Source organism: Dendrobates tinctorius, unplaced genomic scaffold (assembly GCF_039654945.1).
Source record: "Dendrobates tinctorius isolate UK_male_01 unplaced genomic scaffold, ASM3965494v1 ptg000294l, whole genome shotgun sequence".
In the NCBI taxonomy this organism is placed as follows: Eukaryota; Metazoa; Chordata; class Amphibia; order Anura; family Dendrobatidae; genus Dendrobates; species Dendrobates tinctorius.
Genome location: NW_027361961.1, coordinates 4,157,709 through 4,178,135, shown reverse-complemented (window position 1 = coordinate 4,178,135; position 20,427 = coordinate 4,157,709). Strand labels below are relative to the sequence as shown.

Here is a 20,427-nt window from a genome sequence, read left to right as displayed (position 1 = left end):
TGAAATGGACCCGGCCAAGGTACAGGCCATTTATGATTGGGTTCATCCTACTTCTTTGAAGGCCCTTCAGAAGTTTTTGGGTTTTGCTAATTTCTATCGTAAATTTATAGGTAATTTTTCTGGTATTGTCAAACCACTGACTGATCTGACCAAGAAGGGCGCTGATGTGCTGAATTGGTCTCCTGGGGCTATCTCAGCATTTCAGGAGCTTAAGCAGAGATTTACTTCAGCTCCAGTTTTACGGCAACCTGATGTCTCACTTCCATTTCAGGTGGAGGTAGATGCTTCTGAGATTGGTGCAGGAGCTGTTTTGTCCCAAAAAGACCCTGTGACTTCTAAGATGAATCCCTGTGCCTTCTTTTCTCGAAAGTTCTCCCCATCTGAACGCAACTATGACGTGGGGAATCGGGAATTGTTGGCCATGAAGTGGGCATTTGAGGAGTGGAGACATTGGTTGGAGGGAGCTAGACATCAAGTTGTGGTCCTCACCGATCACAAGAATTTAATTTATCTGGAGTCGGCCAAATGCTTGAATCCTAGACAGGCTAGATGGGCCTTGTTTTTCAAGCGTTTTAATTTTGTGGTCTCTTTTCTTCCGGGCACTAAGAATGTTAAGGCAGACGCCCTTTCTAGGAGTTTCTTTGCCGATTCTCTTAGTGTGACCGAGCCTACTACCATCCTAGGTGAGGGGGTAGTTCTTTCTGCCATTTTGCCCGATTTGAGACGCGCCCTGGAGGAATTTCAGGAGGATAAACCTGAGCGTTGCCCTATGGGAAAATTGTATGTTCCTGACCAGTGGAGAAAGAGAGTGATGTCTGAAATTCATTGCTCCGCATTGACTGGTCATCCAGGTATTTTTGGTACCAGAGAATTGGTGAGTCAGTCCTTTTGGTGGCCTGCCTTATCTCGTGACGTCAGGAATTTTGTACAGTCCTGTGGGACTTGTTCTCGGTCTAAACCCTGTTCTCGTTCTAGTGGGTTGCTGATGCCCTTGCCGGTGCCCAAGGGGCCATGGACCCATATCTCAATGGATTTTATTTCTGATCTTCCTGTCTCTCAGAGAATGACTGTTATCTGGGTGATTTGCGATAGATTTTCGAAGATGGTCCATCCTGTACCACTCCCAAAGTTGCCATCGTCCGCTGAGTTGGTGCCCTTGTTTTTACAACAGGTGGTTTGGTTACATGGGATTCCTGAGAACATTGTGTCCGACAGAGGAGTCCAGTTTGTTTCCAGATTCTGGAAAGCCTTTTGTTCCAATCTGGGAATTCAGTTATCCTTCTCCTCCGCGTTTCATCCCCAGACCAATGGACAGACTCAGAAAACAAACCAGACCTTGGAGTCTTATTTGAGATGTTTTATATCTGCTGATCAGGATGATTTAGTCTCATTTTTGGCCTTGGCCGAATTCGCACTGAACAATAGAGCTAATTCTGCCACTTTGATGTCACCATTTTTCTGTAATTTTGGGTTTCATCCTCGATTCTCTTCAGGGCAAGTGGAATCTTCGTCCTGCCCAGGTGTGGACACTGTGGTTAAGAGAATGCAGCAGATATGGGACCAAGTGGTGGATAAGTTGTCACTCTCTCAGGAAAAGGCCCAGCGATTTTCCAACCGGCATAGGACCATTGGTCCCCGGTTTAAAGTGGGTGATATGGTTTGGTTGTCTAAGAATATTCCTATGAAGGTTGCATCTCCTAAATTTAAGCCAAGATTTATTGGTCCTTATAAGATTTTGGAAATTCTTAATCCTGTTTCGTTTCTATTGGTTCTTCCAGTTACGTTCAAGATCCATAACGTATTTCACAAATCTCTGTTGAAGAGGTTTGTTGAGCCTCCTGACCTTGTGTTGGTTGAAGGCAATGTGGAATATGAGGTAGAGAAAATATTGGATTCTCGTTTGGTTTGACGGAGACTCCAGTATTTGGTCAAATGGAAGGGTTATGGTCAGGAGGATAATTCTTGGGTCTCTGCCTCCGATATTCATGCCAATAGATTGGTTCGTGCTTTTCACCGTGCCCATCCTGATCGGCCTGATGGCGTGGATGAGGGTTCGGTGACCCCTCCTCAAGGGGGTTACTGTTGTGAGTTCATTCTCTGGTTCACCAGTTGTGAGTTCTACTTCCAGACTCCCTCTGGTGTTAACAGGAGGTAGTGAGGCTGATTTGATCGGTGGAGATCTGCCACCTGAGAATGAGGATGACGATTGGACCTCAGGAGTCTCAGATTGGATTTAAGACAGCCGACACCCTATTCAGTTGCTGGTGAATCCTTCTGGCTTGTCAGCTCTTGGTTTTCAGCTCTGTTCCAGTCATCTAAAGCTAAGTTTTTCTGCTAATGTTCACACTTGATTTTGTTGGTCTATTCAGTTTTTTGGTGTGGTCAGCCAGCCCCGGCTGGGGGCTGTGCTGAATTTCCACTCTTATTTATCAGTATTTTGCCAATTTGCTTTTTGTCCCTTACTAGTTTGGTCTCTTTTTGCTCTGGCTCAGAATATTTCAGAGTGCTGATATAGTGGGAGAAGTCTAGTGACTTCAGGGTTAATTTTGCTATCAGAAGTGTTGGACATTATTTTTGTAGGGTTTTTTGCAGGTTGCAGACAGTGTCTTTCCTTTCCTCTCTACTTAGTCCCCATCGTTTGCTCAGCCTATTTTCCTGCCTGTGTTTGTGCCTTCATCTTGTTTCACCATCAATACATGTGTGGGGGCTATCTATTCCTTTGGGGTCTGCTCTGGGGCAGTTAGTTTTCCCCTTTTCATGCTTCAGGCTTATTTAGTCCTCCGGCTGTGACGAAGCGTCTAGGAACATTGTAGGTACGCTCCACGGCTGCTGCTAGTTGTGTGGTAGGATCAGGGATCTGCAGTCTGCAAAGTTACCAACCTCTCTGGTTTCCTGTGACTTAGCTTGTTTTGCTTTTTTCTCCTCGTTGACCCATTCTTAACAGGATTGGTTGACAATAAAGAAGAGGAGGAGGAAGAACAGGAGCTACTTTCATGCATTATAGACAGTACTACAAGCACAAATGTCATACCATCTGTTCAACGTGGATGGCCTGAGGACAAGGAGGAGGAGAGCATGGTCAGTCGTCCTCTTGGTGATAACACGGAAGTCTTACCTGTTAGCACTCTGGCACGCATGGCTGACTTTATGTTGCGATGCCTTTCCCATGTGTGACCCTTGTATTCTCCAAATTCTGGGTGACAGTTATTGCTGGTTGGTGACACTTCTAGACCCACACTACAATGAGAACTTTGTTTCTTACAGTGGCAGACAGGTGTGCTAAAATGGTGCGGTACCAGAAGGCAATTGTTGCGGAATTATTAAAAAAAATTCCCATCTGAAAACGCTGGGGGCAGAGGTCACAGTTCGTTGGACAACCAAGGAGTACAGGCAAGAGAGACAAAACTCCAATCCAGCAGAGGCAGGGAACACTGGCAAAGTTCTGGGGAGAGTTTTCTCAGACCCTCCCATCGCAGTGTCCCTGAGGAGCGGGGTACTGTCACAAGGAGTGAAAAGTTTTGGAAGATGCAGCAGAACAGGCAAATGCAATTCTAGGATGTATTAACAGAAGCATACAGTCTAGATCACGTGAAGTCATTATTGCCCTCTACTCCTCTTTGGTCAGACCTCTTCTGGAATACTGTGTCCAGTTTTGGGCGCCACATTTTAAAAAAGACATCAACAAACTGGAGCAAGTTCTGAAAAGAGCGACCAGAATGGTGACTGGTGTGCAAACCCTGTCTTATAAGGAAAGGTTGCAGAATTTGGGAATGTTTAGCTTGCAAAAGAGAAGACTGAGAGGAGACTTAATAGCTGTCTACAAATATCTCAAGGGCTGTCACATTGTGGAAGAATCATCTTTATTCTCATTTGCACAAGGAAAGACTAGAAGCAATGGGATGAAACTGAATGAGAGGAGACACAGATTAGATATTAGAAAAAACTTTGACAGTTAGAGTGATCAATGAGTGGAACAGGCTGCCACGAGACGTGGTGAGTTCTCCTTCAATGGAAGTCTTCAAACACAAGCTGGACAGACATCTGTCTGGGATGATTTAGCGAATCCTGCTTTGAGCAGGGGGTTGGACCAGATGGCCCAGGAGGTCCCTTCCAACTCTATCATTCTATGCTGAGGCAGTACCTTGGTAACTGTACCAATTCCTCTTTGCCTTATAATTATTGAGTATTCAAGCTGGACACGTGGCATGAAACTGGCTCTCTATGCCTTGGAAGTCCTTGCCTGCCCTGCCGCTAGCATTTTGTCAGAGCGTGTTTTTAGTTCCACTTGTGGAATTATAACTGAAAAGTGCATCCGCCTGTCAACTGAAAATGCTGATAGGCTGACTCTTATAAAAATGAACAAGGGCTGGATTGGGCCAGACTTCTCTACACCACCGAATAATAACAGCGAAACATAACCTCAAATCCAGTGTCATTTTTTGGGAGGTATATTCTCTTGCACCTCTTTCACACCACACATGGGTAAACGCTTCGTGATTTTTGCTGTTATCCTCCTCCTTCTCCTCATCCTCATCAGCCACCACCACTAGATCACCATGGTGACCGTGGTCCGTGATGCAACAGCCACGTTATTTTGTTAAAGGGTGTTTTTGATGCCCGTAAAAAAAATGTTTACACATGTTGATGTGTAACCCCCAGGGAGAAATGTTTGTCAGCCCATGCACTTAGTGTATGGGCATTACAACCATAGGAGACCCGTTCCTTTAAATTGGGAAAAGATTTTTAGTAGGCCATCTTTCACGTCTCTTCTGACACCACCACTAGATCACCAGGGTGAACGTGTTCTGTGATGCAACAGCCAGGTTTTTTTTTTCAAGGGTGTTTATGATGCCCGTAAAAAAAAATTACACAGTATGTTGTTGATGTGTACCCCCCAGGGGGAAATGTTTGTCAGCCCATACACTTAGTGTATGGGCATTACAGCCATAGGAGACCCACTCCTATAAATTGGGAAAAGATTTTTAGTAGGCCATCCTCCACGTCTCTTCCGAGACCACCACTAGATCACCATGGTGAACGTGTTCCGTGATGCAACAGCCAGGTTTTATTTTTTTTCAAGGGTGTTTATGATGCCCGTAAAAAAAGTTTACACAGTATATTGATGTGTACCCCCAGGGGGAAATGTTTGTCATCCCATACACTTACTGTGTGGGTATTACAAGTATAGGAAACCCGCTCCTTTGTAATGGGAACAGATTTTTCTGAGGCCCTCCTCCACATCTCTTCCAAGGGGTATTGGGGTGCGTCCAAATTTGTGGCAGGCCTTGCATTCACTGCATAGGAAAACAGTATGGGAGATTCACTTCCTAATAATGTGAACTTTGTTGTTTAGTCAGCTTCAACAATGCAATTCTCCACTGCCAGTTCTTCAGCCTCAACACTAAAATTCTCCACTGCTGGTTCTTCAGCCTCAACACAGCAATTCTCCACTGCTGTTTTTTTAAGCTCAACACTGCAATGCTCCACTGCCGGGTGTTCAGCCTCAACACTTAAATGTTCCACTGTCGGGTGTTCAGCCTCAACACTTTAATGCTCCACTGCTGGTTCTTTAAGCTCATCACTGCAGTTCTCCACTGCCGGGTGTTCAGCCTCAACACTTATATGTTCCACTGTGGGGTGTCCAGCCTCAACACTTAAATGCTCCACTGCCGGGTCTTCAGCCTCAACTATGCAATGCTTCAATGCCGTATCTTCAGCCTCAACATTTAAATGTTCCACTGCCGGGTGTTCAGCCTCAACACTGCAATGCTCCACTGCTGGTTCTTTAGGCTCAACACTGCAATTCTCCACTGCAGTTTCTTCAGCCTCAACACTGCAGTTCTCCACTGCTGGTTCTTTTAGCTCAATACTGCAATGCTCCATTGCCGGGTCTTCAGCCTCAACACTGCAATTGTTCACTGCAGGTTCTTCATGCTCACCACTTCAATTCACCAATGTAGGTTCTTCAGCCTCAACACTGCAATTCTCCAATGCAGGTTCTTCATGCTCAGCACTGCAATGCTCCACTGTCGGGTCTTCAGCCTCAACACTGCAATTGTCCACTGCAGGTTCTTCAGGCTCACCACTGCAATTGACCAATGAAGGTTCTTCTGCCTCAATAATTCTCCAATGCAGGTTCTTCAGGCCCAACGCTGAAATGCTCCACTGCAGTTTCTTCAGCCTCAACACTGCAATGCTCCAATGCAGGTTCTTTAGCCTGAACACTTGCACTCACTTCATGGGAAATCATGATAGGAGTACCAAATGAATAATGGGAACTTTGGTTTCATGTGGACGTCCAGTACGTCAGTACAAAGGGTTATTGGGGTGCTTGTAACTTTGGGGAGGGCCAGGCCTTGCATTCACTTCATGGGCAAAGATTATGGGAGTACCAAATGAGTAATGGGACCTTTGGTTTCATGTGGCCTTCTAGTACGTTGGTTCAAAGGGTTTTTGGGGTGCGTGTAACTTTGGGGCAGGGATGACCTTGCATTCAATGCATAGGCTAACATCGTGGAAGTTCCAAATAAATAAGGATGGGAACTCTGGACTAGATGTTCCTTAACATATTTCCCAGGAAAATCAATTTTGGTTTCGTTCTTATATGTTTTATTGTGCATCTTTAAAAGTGGCGTAAGACTCTGACAACATTGTTCACAGCTGTGACCTGGGAGTCAGAAATGCTTCCAGGGGTCTTGCCCTTGATGTTCCCATGTCATTTAAGCACTGTTCCCATCAATTTCTGACATTTTTAGACCCTAAAAAGACCCACGGCAAAAATGCTTGGTTTTCCCATAGACATTGGGCTTGTTGCTCAGGTCGAGCACCTGAGCATTACAATTTGCTTGACCCGAGCAATGAGCACCCGAGCATTTTAGTGCTCGCCCATCACTAGTAACAATGATTCTTTGGTTAATCTTGTTTATATTTTGTCTTTTAGGATGAGGTTGTCATGACCATAAAAGACACTAGGTAGTGATAGAGTCACGTATGTCTCTTTCTCGAAAAGTGTGTTCCTATTTCGACTTTATAGATAGGAAAATAATTACATGCAGCAAAAAGTGCTGGGCTACACACACAAGGCTGAATTGACAATTTGAATGCAGTGGTTTTTTTTTATCTTGTTTGTTTTTCTTTTTCAACGTTTGTGCATAGAGGGGCCCAAAAGGTCCCTTTACCCCATATGAAAAGACTGTTACTATTAAAGACCTGTGATAATTGGGGACCCTGTCAGAGACTGTGCATTGGAGCCCATAAACTTGGCTTCTTTTAGGCTGAGATTTTTATCCTTTGTTTGCAACTGCATAGAAAAGCAAAGCAGACAGCACTTTTCTATATAGATGGATACACTTTGTGATACACACGTGGTCAAAATTGTTGATACCCCTCGTTTAATGACAGAAAAACCCACAATGGTGACAGAAATAACTTGAATCTGACAAAAGTAATAATAAATCAAAAATCTATGAAAATGAACAAATGAAAGTCAGACATTGCTTTTCAACTATGCTTCCACAGAATTTAAAAGAAAAATAAAACTCATGAAATAGGCCTGGACAGAAATGATGGTAGCCTTAACGTAATATTTTGTTGCACAACCTTTTGAGGCATTCATTGCAATCAAACGATTCCTGTAACAGTCAATCAGACTTCTGCACCTCTCGACAGGTATTTTGGCCCACTCTTCAAGAGCAAACTGCTCCAGTTGTCTCGTGTTAGAAGGTTGCCTTTTCCAGACGGCATGTTTTAGCTCTTACCACAGATTCTCAATAGGATTTAGGTCAGGGCTCATAGAAGGTCACTTCAGAATAGTCCAATGTTTTCCTCTAAGCCATTCTTGGGTGTTTTTAGCTGTGCATTTTGAGTCGTCCTGTTGCAAGACCCATGACCTACGACTGAGAGCAAGCTTTCTGACACTGGGTTGCACATTTCTCTCTTGAATCCCTTGATAATAGTCTTGAGATTTCATTGTACCCTGCACAGATTCTAGACACCCTGTGCCAGATGCAGGAAAACAGCCCCAGAACATAACAGAGCCTCCTCCATGTTTCACAGTAGGGACAGTGTTCTTTTCTTGATATGCTTCATTTTTCCGTCTGTGAACATAGAGCTGATGTGCCTTGTCAAAAAGTTCAATTTCTGTTTCATCTGTCCATAGGACATTCTCACAGAAGCTTTGTGGCTTGTCAACATGTAGTTTGGCAAATTCCAGTCTGCTTTTTTTATGATTTTTTCAAAAATGGTGTCCTACTTGGTCGTCTCCCACGAAGTCCACTTTGGCTCATGCAACAACAGATGGTGCAATCTGACAATGATGTTTCTTGAGTTTGAAGTTTACCTTTAATCTGTTTAGAAGTTTTTCTGGATTCTTTTGTTACCATTCGTATTATCCGTCTCTTTGATTTGTCATCAATTATCAATTTTCCTCATGCGGCCACGTCCAGGGAGGTTGGCTACAGTCCCATAGAGCTTAAATTTCTGAATAATATGTGCAACTGTAGTCACAGGAACATCAAACTGTTGGAAATGGTCTTATAACTTTTACTTTTAACATATTTGTGTATAATTTTCTTTCTAGTCTCCTGAGACAACTCTTTCCTTCGCTTCCTCTGGTCCATGTTGAGTGTGATACACACCATGTCATCAAACAGCACGTGGTAACTGTGGCCCTCTATATAGGCCCACTCACTGATTCCAAGATTGTAGACACCTGTGATGCTAATTAGTGGACACACCATGATTTAATATGTCCCTTTTGTCACATTATTTTCAGGGGTACCATCATTTCTGTCCAGGCCTATTTCATGAGTTTGATTTTTTAAAATTCTGTGAAAGCATGGTTGAAAAACAATGTCTGACTTTCATTTGTTCATTTTCATAGATTTTTGATTTATTATTACTTTTGTCAGATTCAAATTATTTCTGTCACCATTTAAAGATATTTTTTTGGAAGTGCATTGAGCAGCAGGGTGGTTTGCTGGTAAAAGGGAAAAAAAATCTCTACATCTTCTGCCTGAGCGAGTGTGAACGAGCTGAGTGTAACCTGAGTGTAAGTGCGAACTGTGGTAAGTGTGTGACTTGTGATTCAGTGACTTTGGATTCAGGGAGTTTCCAAGGGAGGTATTACTGAATTACTGTTAAATTTTATTAATGCTTTTTATTTATTTTTACTTATCTTTTCTGTTTGGTGCAATCCCCATTAGGATGTGCTCCACTATTGCCATTGCCATCCAGTGTACGTCTTTCCGCATGTATGAAATACTTGAACAGCCAGTCAAGGGTGCATACTGCTGTGCGAGATGTGAGCACGTTGTGCATTTGGAAGCCCAGATACTGGATCTAAATGTCAGGCTGGCAACACTGACATGCATAGACAATATGGAAAGGAGTCTTCTGCTCACTGAGCAGACGCTCAATGGGATAGATGGGATGCTAGCTTGGAGCTGCAGGACAGTGAAGAAGCTAGCTGGGTGACAGTTAGAAGGCGGGGTAGAGGGAAGAGCACCAATGAGGCTAGTCCTGATCTGGCAAACCCCAATAAGTTTGCTAAGTTGGCAGATGAGGGGAGTGTCAGTGCAGGAGTAGCTCTGCTGCAGCAAGGCATGTCCTTTGAAAGCCGGAGGAGTGTCTGCTCCAGTAAGGGGGAAGGAGAGCAGGGCAGCCTAGACAGGTTCTGGTAGTGGGGGACTCAATTATTAGGGGAACAGATAGGGCAATCTATTATAAAGACAGGGATCGTCGAACGGTGTGCTGCCTACCTGGTGCTCGAGTCCGACACATTGCTGATCGAGTTGACATATTACTGGGCATTGATCTGGTATACAAAGGGGTTGTGGTGGTTGAACAATGAAGACTTGCCTTGTTTGGTCGATCTTATTTTTGAAGTGTGTGGCAAAGTCCTCAGCAGAAATGAGGGAGGTTGGAGGGGGCAGTGGTGGGCGGAGGAGGGAGTTGAAAGTTTTGAATAACTGTTTGGGATTGTAGGATAGGGAAGAAGCGAGGGTTGTGAAGTAGGCCTCTTTAGCAGAGGTGAGGGCAGATTTGAAAGCGAGTGTTGCCTGTTTGAACGCAGTGAAGTGATCTTGCGAATTTTTTTTCGTCCAACGCCGCTCTGCAGCCTTGGACACTTGCCGGAGCTTTTTAGTGGTGTTATTGTGCCAGGGTTGTCTGTTGGTACGTCGCATTCTGCCATGAACGAGAGGGGCGACCATGTCAATAGCTGATGCGAGAGTGGCATTGTAGAAAGCAGTGGCACTGTCTGTGTCTTGGAGTGAGGATATGGATGCCAGTGGTAGAACAGAGTCAGAGAGCGTGTGGGTGTCTAGGTGTGCAAGGTTTCTGCGGGGGTGCACATGTTGCTGGACATGGGTGCCAGGAGAGGAGGACAGGGATGAGAAAGTGAGTAGATGATGGTCAGATAGAGGGAGAGGGGAGGTGGTGAAGTTAGAAAGAAGGCAGAGGTGGGTGAAGACCAGGTCTAATGTATGTCCATCTGTGTGGGTGGCTGAGGAGGACCACTGAGCAAGTCCAAAGGATGAAGTAAGGGACAGGAGTTTGGAGGCTGCTGACTGAATGGTATGAGTGGGGATGTTGAAGTCATCTATGATAATAGTGGGGATGTCCGTTGAAAGAAAGTGTGGAAGCCAGGTAGAGAATTGGTCAATGAAGGCAGTGGTCGGGCCTGGAGGGCGGTATATGACGGCCACTTGGAGGTTTGAGGGAGAGTTGATGCGGACAGAGTGGACTTCAAAAGAGGAGAGGATTAGGGAGGGAAGAGGTGGGATTGAGTTAAAGGTGCAGTTGGAAGAAAAGAGAAGACCCACTCCTCCACCATGTCTGTTGCCAGGGCGAGGAGTGTGGGTGAAGTGGAGGCCGCCGTAACACAGCGCAGCAGGGGAGGCAGTGTCAGAGGGTGTCAGCCAGGTTTCTTTGAGGCCGAGAAAGGCAAGATTGCGAGAGAGAAAGGGGTCATGAATCACATGAAGAATATTGCAGATGGAGCGGGCATTCCAAAGTGCTCCAGAGAGAGGGAGCAGGGGGTTGGGTGTCAATGGCACGGGTTTTAAGTTGGAAAGATTGCGGTAGTTTTTATTAGATAGGGAGCGGTAGGAAGGGGTAGTAATGGGGGTTATGAGCTGTGGGGGTCCAGGATTGGGAGATATGTCGCCCGCAGTGAGGAGAAGCAGAGAAAGGGAGAGCAGATGGGAGAAGGAGAGTGGGCAGCTTGTTTTAGGTTTCACTAGGATAGATTTGAGGTTGAGGAGCAGTTCAGCAGAGGAGGTCAGGTGGAGAGGGAAGGGGAGATGATTATTTGGTTAGAAGGTGCTGGGGTTTGGGGATAGCAAATGAGAGTGAGGATCAATGGAGCAAACACTGTGAGGGCATATGTAAGCATGGTGAAGGAGTAGGAGGGTTAATAGAAAAGCTAGATAGAAGTAATAAGAAGTGCTTACTCAGCAGACATACCTAAAAGAGAGAGATATATAGTGTGGGGTTCCTGACTCCTGCCTTGACTAACTGCCAGTGTAATAACTGCATCTTCACGATACTTTTGCTGCAGGGAGACACGTGCCTGACCCAGCACACGTGCCCCCCTTAGGAGGCATCTAAATATATAGGACTGAGTAGAGGCTCAGGTGAGAGGGATTGTGGGAACTGATTTGGGATAAATTGCCAATTGCCTAGCACACCAGGGGAGGTTAGACAATCAAAGGCACAGGGCCTGGCTACATCCATATGATAGTAACACCTTGCACCTGATAACATCTCTACTGGCCCCAACATGGATATACAGCAGTAAGTTTTGAGTTCAATGCAACAAATGATTTTAGCAAACATTCAGTAGGCACTGTTATATACCATTAAAGGAAATGTTGCACTAGATGACAGCAAGCAGGGATTGTAGCAGTAGCAGAGATTGTACATATATATGAAAGTGATAAATATGCATCATAGATTAATTGCAAGAGCACAAAATGTTGTAAAGCCACCAAAAAATAATATATAAACTACTCAGAATAAAAAACTGTCATAGATGCAGACCTCACATTTAATGAAAGGACTATAAAGAGCCCATAATCAGAGAGAATACATTACCAACCAGAAATGGCAACAAGCTGCCCCCGCACACACCACTCCAACGCACGTTTCGCTTTACCCACTTCAGCAGAGAGTGGTGTGGGCAGGATGCAGTGGTATTATATAGCCGTGGTACAGCTGAATGTACTTACAATCAAGGGCGCCATAGTTACATGGCGCCAAAACAGCGCACACTGCCGCCATCATCCCGGAAGCTGCATACCGGAAGTGCATCATCGAGGGCGGTCCATAGGACGCAGTCAGCAACACATCATGCCGATAAACAACCCCAGGACACAGTTTATTGGGAGTCTCCGCCCATTATTTCTTTGTTTTCTGCAATGGGCGTGTTTTCATTTTCTTTGGTTGTTTAATTTAACCTGCATACTGAGGTTTTAGTTTAGAAAAAAGAAACAGAGAGAAGAGAGTAGACAGGGGCAGCACAACAGGCAGGAGTAACAAGGTGCAGCCACAGACAGGATCAGGGATGCCAAACTGCAGATATAAAAGAATATGCTCCCCATCTTATATGCTCCCATATCCTGGTATTTTCTCTACCATCCTGGTATATGTCTCTCCTTTATGGTATATGTCCTTCCATCTTGGTATATGCTCCCCTATCTTGGTATTTGTCTCCCATCCTAGTACATGCTCCACCTTCCTAGTACATGCTCCACCATCCGAATACATGCCCTCTCATCCTGGTATATGACCTCCCATCCAAGTATATGCTCTCCCATCCTAGCATATGCCTCCCCATTCTAGTATATGCTCCCCCATCCTGGTATATGCCCCTGCATCCTGGTTATATGCTCCCCCATCCTAGTATATGCTTCATGATCCTGGTGTATGTCCCTACCTCCTGGTATATGCTTCCCCATCCTGGTATATGCTCCCTTGTCCTAATATATGCTCCCCCATCCTAATATATGCTCCCCCATCCTAGTATATGCCCCCCCCATCCTGGTATATGCTCCACCATCCTGGTATATTACCCCCATCCTGGTAGATGTCCTCCATCCTAGTATATGCTCCTCCATCCTGGCATATGCTCCCTATCCTGGTATAAGCTCCCTATCTTGGTATATGTGTAGGAAGATGGACGAGGCCAGTGCTACCTCTCTTGCGTCGGTTCCGGAACTATTGGGGATATCACCATTGTTGCCGGGGGGACAGACCTTTGCACCCATCTGTTGGGGGTGTGACAGAGATAAAAGAGTCGGTCGCGGTAAAACAGGATACTTGGTGTGAAGACAAAGCAAGCAGCAGGAGAAGGTTGATTTCCTCTCTGTGGAGTCATGCAATAATTCAGGCCCGCACTGCAGCTCCCCAGCCCATACACACACTGACTGTGAGCAACTTATTTGTGTGTCTGTTGACTCCACTGACTGAGAATCCATCCCGCACCTCTCCGCTGACTGCCGCGGGCGCGTGGCCTAATTCTGACTGAGTAAATCATACAGAGCCGGGTTACTTCACCCCAGCCTCCGCCACTGAACTGAGTGACACTCCAGCGGCGCCACATACTTCACACCACGTTCGTCGCTCTAGGAACGCTGAACCTCGCCTAGGAGAGCCAGGATATGCCACTTTGGTCACGAGATGATGAAGATGCACCCCATGACCCCTGCATTAGAAGCCGAGTTGGCCATGATGGATCTAGATGGAGAAGCCAGAGATTCAGTTATTTTACGACCCCGCAGAGAGCGAGTGCTACAAATTTTGGAGGAGACCCATGGGGACCCCACGGATGTAGGGGAGTTAAGGATGCGTCTATTTAGCCATATGCATAGGGAGGGGGAATCGGTGACTCAGTGCATGAACGCTCTTCATGAGATCCATACTGCTATCATTAGAAAGGACGGCATAGGCGTAGGGCCTACTGACGTATTGCTGTGAGATCAATTAGTGACAGGCTTGCGGGACGTGCTGACGAAACAGGCTTTGCAGGAGCGCTTGCGGGTGAATCCCCACATGACCTTTTCTGAGATAGGAAGCGAAGTGCGCACACGCGAGCAGGAGCAGGGGGTGACAGTCCTGGTAGGGAAGGTCCAAAGCGGAGAGGTATCTGTAAACATGATCACTGAACCACAATGGGTGGATGAATTGCAGAAAGAAATCCAGGATATTGGAGGAGAGTTTGCTGATGTTAAGAAGTCAGGAGGTACCTTGAATCCGCCAGGTGGCAGAGATGACCCCGAACCCTGGTTTGAAACAAGGATGTTCCATCGAGAGAGACCCCTCACCTGTTATAATTGTGGAGAAATTGTACATATGGCTCGGGAGTGCCCACGATGGGGTAGGCCCCTTCAACGTCACCCGTTAAACTAGAGGGCTCCGAGCCCGGGGGACACCGCCCAGTTGCCTGAACAGTCATGAAGGAGTAACAGAAGTCCCACACATCTAGTCTCTACATGCGTTCTCGTTTGGGCTGAATTGGACAATCGAGCAGTATGTTGTCTGGTAGATACTGGCTCGCTGGTTACTACGATGCCTGAAACTTACTTTCGGCGACACTTTCCTGAAGCAATGCGGCCTGAGTGGGGCCCAGTGATAAAGTTGACAGCTGCCAATCGCTTACCCTTTCCGGTCGTAGGAGTGGTCTGGATGCAAATAACGATCTATGACAAAAAATCTGGGTCGGAAGGGAGTGGTGTTGACCATTGGAGAAACAGGTAACGTCACCCTGGGGATGAACGTGCTGAACGAGTTCAGCAGTCTTCTCATCAGTGAGCCCTCAGACGTCACCCTGAAGCAGTGGAGCCCGCACACTCCCCAAAGGAGAGAGTTCCAACAGTTAATCCGCATGGCTCAAGCTCAGGGGACCTTCAGTGATGGACGAATGTTGGGAAAAGTGATTGTCCCCGCCTCTGCTAAACTCGTTTTGCCACTATCACAGACCATGCTTACCTTGCCTGTACGGGCTTGTACCCCTCTAGAAGGAGTTGAGATCCAGATCGAACCAGCTACTATGGAACATCTACCCCCAGGGCTCCTTGTGGCGTGAACGTTAGCCTTTGTACGTGACGAGATGGTCCCAGTACACTGTGTCAATTTAGGAGAAGGTAACACCACGCTATCTCCCAGAAGTGAAGTGGCTCTAACTATGGGCGTGCTAGAAGAAGTGACACCACCTCAGGCCGTGCAGTTGACCGTGAAGCAGGGAGACCCTTGGACCGTGGCTGTGGATACGTCTCTGACACCGGAACCACAGCATATCTGGGAAGGGTGATGAAAAACCCAAGGAATAAAGTCTATGCTAGTTTACAAAAGTACCAAATTTTATTAATCATAAAAAGTGACATAAAATGTCAATATATGCAAAAAGACACCATACACAATACATTTGTGAGCAGACAATATGAAAAGAGGGTACATTTATAATTTAAAGTGACCTCAATACCCTAGAACGTAGCATAAGTAACCTACCGTCACAGTTAGTACATGTGGGACAAAGAATGTGTGTATGTACTGCCACTAATCATAAGAATCTCATATGAACAAAATAGTCCCAGATGTAACAAGCATGATGCTAGACCTCAGTGTCCAGGGCTCCCCCAGGTATAATCAATATTGTAGATATGTGAACCTAGTAACATCAAACAAAATGGAGGAGCACCAGACACTGCGGCATATTATAAGACTAAAGTTCAGTAATTACATATAAAAATACATGGCAGAACAGTTGGAATAATTAAATCAGCAGAAATACATCGCTAATGTGTAATTAACCTTCTTCACGATTGGAAGCATGACAGGCAATTACACATTAGCAATGTATTTCTGCTGATTTAATTATTCCAACTGTTCTGCCATGTATTTTTATATGTAATTACTGAACTTTAGTCTTATAATATGCCGCAGTGTCTGGTGCTCCTCCATTTTGTTTGATGTTACTAGGTTCACATATCTACAATATTGATTATACCTGGGGGAGCCCTGGACACTGAGGTCTAGCATCATGCTTGTTACATCTGGGACTATTTTGTTCATATGAGATTCTTATGATTAGTGGCAGTACATACACACATTCTTTGTCCCACATGTACTAACTGTGACGGTAGGTTACTTATGCTACGTTCTAGGGTATTGAGGTCACTTTAAATTATAAATGTACCCTCTTTTCATATTGTCTGCTCACAAATGTATGGTGTATGGTGTCTTTTTGCATATATTGACATTTTATGTCACTTTTTATGATTAATAAAATTTGGTACTTTTGTAAACTAGCATAGACTTTATTCCTCCGTTTTTTCATGATTTATCTATGAGTCGTTGCTGTAATGCAATTTTCTTTCTCTTACGAAATGTGGTAATTATGCCACCAATAAGTATTTAACTATGGTTTGGAGATTTGTTATAATATCTGGGAAGGGTGTTGTATATTGAAGCACATGCAGGCTGAGCTGACAGACCTTACTCCGCTACAGATCCAGCAGGTGGAGGCTCTACAGGGGCGATATCAGGATGTGTTCGCCCGCCATGAGGATGACTTCGGCTGCACTACGGCAATCACACACGAGATACCGACTGGGAATGCCGCACCCATAAGAGAGCAGTATCGGCAAGTTCCGCAACAACTATATCAAGAGGTGAAAGGTATGCTAACTCAGATGCTGCAGAAAGGCATCATAAGGGAGAGTCAAAGTCCGTGGGCTGCCCCATTGTGCTAGTGCGGAAGAAGGATGGCACAATGCGTTTTTGTGTAGACTATCGTAACCTCAATGCTTGCACCGTGCGAGATTCCTACCCGTTACCCAGGATTGAAGAATCCTTGTCTGCACTAGGAAATATCAAATTCTTTTCATCGTTGGATCTAGCCAGCAGCTACTGGCAAATACCAATGTCGGAGCAAGACCGGGCAAAGATGGCTTTTATACTTCCTATGGGACTGTATGAATTCAACCGGATGCCGTTCGGTTTGGCCAACGCCCCTGGTACGTTTCAACGGTTGATGGAGAGGTGTTTAGGTGATTTAAACTTTGAAGCCACGCTCATTCATTTGGACGACATCATAGTTTATGACGCTACATTTGAGGACCATTTACAAATACTGGAACAGGTGTTGAGTCGCCTTCAGAGACACGATGTAAAAGTGAAGCCTCAGAAATGTCATCTGTTTCGTACTCAAATCGAATATCTGGGTCACGCCATTTCTGCTGAAGGGGCGATGCTGTCCCGGGAGAAAATTGCTGCAGTGCAGGATTGGCCTACCCCTACGACGGTGAAGGATGTTCGAGTGTTCTTGGGGTTTACTGGGTGTTACCGGCATTTTGTGAAGAATTTTACTTGCATAGTGAACCCTCTGCTAGAACTTTTAAAGGGAGTACCCTCAGGCGCCAAGAAGCGGACTATACGATGGGAAGATAGGGAAAAGGCATTTCAAGGTCTGAAGAAGGCGTTGACGGAAGCACTTGTGTTGACTTATGCGGACTTCTCTCAACAGTTCATTCTCCACACCGATGGAAGCTTGCCTGGACTTGGGGCAGTGTAGTCGCAGATACAGGATAGGAGACAGAAGGTGATCACTTATGCGAGTTGGTCCCTTCATGATTCCGAACGAAATCCTGACAATTACAGTTCCTTCAAGCTAGGGCAGCTGGCGTTGGTGTGGGTTATGATGGAAAAGTTCACGGGTCTGAAGTACTGGTGCATACTGATAACAACCCTTTAGCTCATTTGAAAAATGCGAAGCTAGGAACTCTGGAGCAAAGATGGGTGGCTAGATTGGCAAATCGTCTACAAAAGAGGGGCTGAGAATACTCATGCTGACGCCTTATCCAGGGTGAAACATGGGAAACCTGAGTGGAATACAGATGAGGAATTAGAAGATGAGGAGATTTCCAAGTTCTGAGATTCTGCCAGGATGGTGATAGCAACGTAGGAACAGATGCAAATGCTAGCCCGGGAGGGAGTCTTAGGATGATCCCGTGATGAGTGGGTTCGGTTACAGCAGAAAGATGGGGAACTTGCCCAACTAAGACAGTGGGTGATGTCTAAGCAACTTCCCAGTCAAGGAGAGAGAAATGCCCTGTCTCCAGAGGCTCTGCGGATTCTTCGAGAATGGGAAAGACTCCACATGAGAAATGGACTGCTGTATCATAAGGTCCAACTACAACGAGAACTGGGTGTCACCTGGCAGGTGTTAATTCTGGAGACGCTGTTATCAAAGCTGACCACAGAGGCACATGAAAGAGGAGCACACTTCAGCCAAGAGAAAACCTTTCAGTGGTCACAATGATTAGTTTTATGATCCTCGACTGAAGGCTGTAGTGGAAGATATCTGTAGGCTATGCAGGAGTTGCGAGTTTGCCAAACCACTAGAACAGAGAGCTCCAACACAAACCATTGTGACTTCTGCCCCTCTGGAGGTGTTAATGATAGACTACCTGACTATTGGGCAGGCTCATCAAGGGTACGAGCATTGTCTGGTAATGACAGACCACTTCACTAAGTTCGCTGTAGTGACCCAACACATGATCAGACTGCTGAATCCGCCACGCATGCCATCTGTAAGAACTTCATTTAAGTGTACGGCTGCCCGAAGCAAATTCATTCTGACCCAGGACCCTGTTTTCTGGGAAGAGTGATGGAAGAATTGCACCGGCTGTACCAGATCGAGAAGTCTCGCACAACACTGTATCATCCTTAAGGAAATGAAGCCTGTGAAGGGGTCAACCGCACCCTAATTCAAAGGCTGAGAACACTGGAAGAAAACCGGATGGATCGATGGCCCGAGTTCGTAGCTGAATTAGTATGGGTGTACAACAACCGCACGCATCGAACCACCGGTTACACTCCTTATACCTTGCTATTTGGTCGGTCAGGGAAATAGATCACTGAGCTGGATCCTGAGGAGGACTACCCACGGACGGGAGTGTCCACCTGGATTCGAGAACATTGTCATCATTTACAGACTTTACATCGCCTGGTGCAGACCACATTTCAGGAATCGGAACAGGCAGAAAGAACTCCGCTGCCAGGGACAGATCTCCAAGCTGGAGATTGTGTACTAGTACGAGAAAAACATCCTCGAGACAAACTGGAGAACCGGTGGGAGAGAAATCCATATCGGATAAAACGGCGAATCAACTCGGAAGGGCCCATTTACGAAATTCAGTCTGAAGGAGAAGAGAACTCTGCCACTCTTATAGTTCACCAGAATATGCTTCGGCTCTGTTTGTCAAAGGATCCTGATTAAGTGGAAGAGGTGCAAGATGCTCCTGAAGTACCTCCACCAGTAGTAGTAGATTGTGAAGAGGAAGAAAGTCCTGAACGGCCACCCGAAGATACACGGGAGAGACAAGTACCTGAAGTTCCAGAGGATTTGCTCCAGTGGAAACGGACGCGTTACTGTCCTCATCTATGCAACCTGACTCGACCACTCAAGGCGACTCTATTACTCCTTCTGACTTACGGCGCTCCGAACGAATAACAGCCGGAATACCACCAATCGATACAATCAGGACCAATTTATTTGACAGCAAACTGTCCAGGGAAAAGAAGACTGCCAACGCGTTTTACAAGAACACTCACTCGCAAAATGGGGAGCAGAAGGAGAGGAGGGGGAGTGTAGGAAGATGGACCGGGCCGGTGGTACCTCTCTCACGTCCGTTACAAAACCATTGGGGCTGTCACCATTGTTGCTGGGGGGGAAGCTTTCTGACCAGGACAGACCTTTGCACCCGACTGTAAGGGTCGGGTCGTGACAGAGATAAAAGAGATGGTGCTCGGGAAAGCAGAACACTTGGCGGGAAGACAGAGCGTACAGCAGGAGAAGATTAATTCCCTCTCCGTGGAGCTACGCGATAGTTCAGGCCCGAGCTGCAGCTCCCCAGCCCATACACACACTGACTGTGAGCAACTTATTTGTGTGCGTCCGTTGACTCCGGTGACTGAGAATCAGTCCCGCACCGCTCCGCTGACTGCCGCCGGCTGTGGCCTAATTCTGACCAGGTAAATCATACAGAGCCGGGTTGCTTCACCCCCAGCCTCCGCCACTGAACTGAGTGACACTCCAGCGGTGCCACAGACTACGTCACACCACGTTCGTTGCTCTGGGAATGTAGGACCTCACTGTCATGCCCTCAGCTGCAGGCCCAGTCTCTGCTGTTCAGGGAGACCGGCACCTATCTCACAGCTCCTCTGGTACTACTCACCCTGTCCGTGGCTCCAGACAATCAGCGGCCCCTTTCTCTGATAAGAACCTGCATGCTCTTGGCAGGTCTCCTGGTAATGCTCTTAGGAGACGCACCCCGCTTCCTGCACATACTTAAAACAGCAGGGCACCTGTTCTCTATTAGGGCTATGATGCTCTGTGCATAAAAGGCATCCTCCCTTTGAGGGAGG

At 46.1% G+C, this 20,427-nt stretch overlaps 1 long non-coding RNA gene across 3 annotated transcripts in view; it reads left to right on the top strand.

Moving 5' to 3' along the window:
* LOC141072985 (uncharacterized) overlaps positions 1 to 20,427 on the top strand; it is a 203,578-nt gene that overhangs the window by 109,881 nt on the left and 73,270 nt on the right. The window lies entirely within an intron of this gene.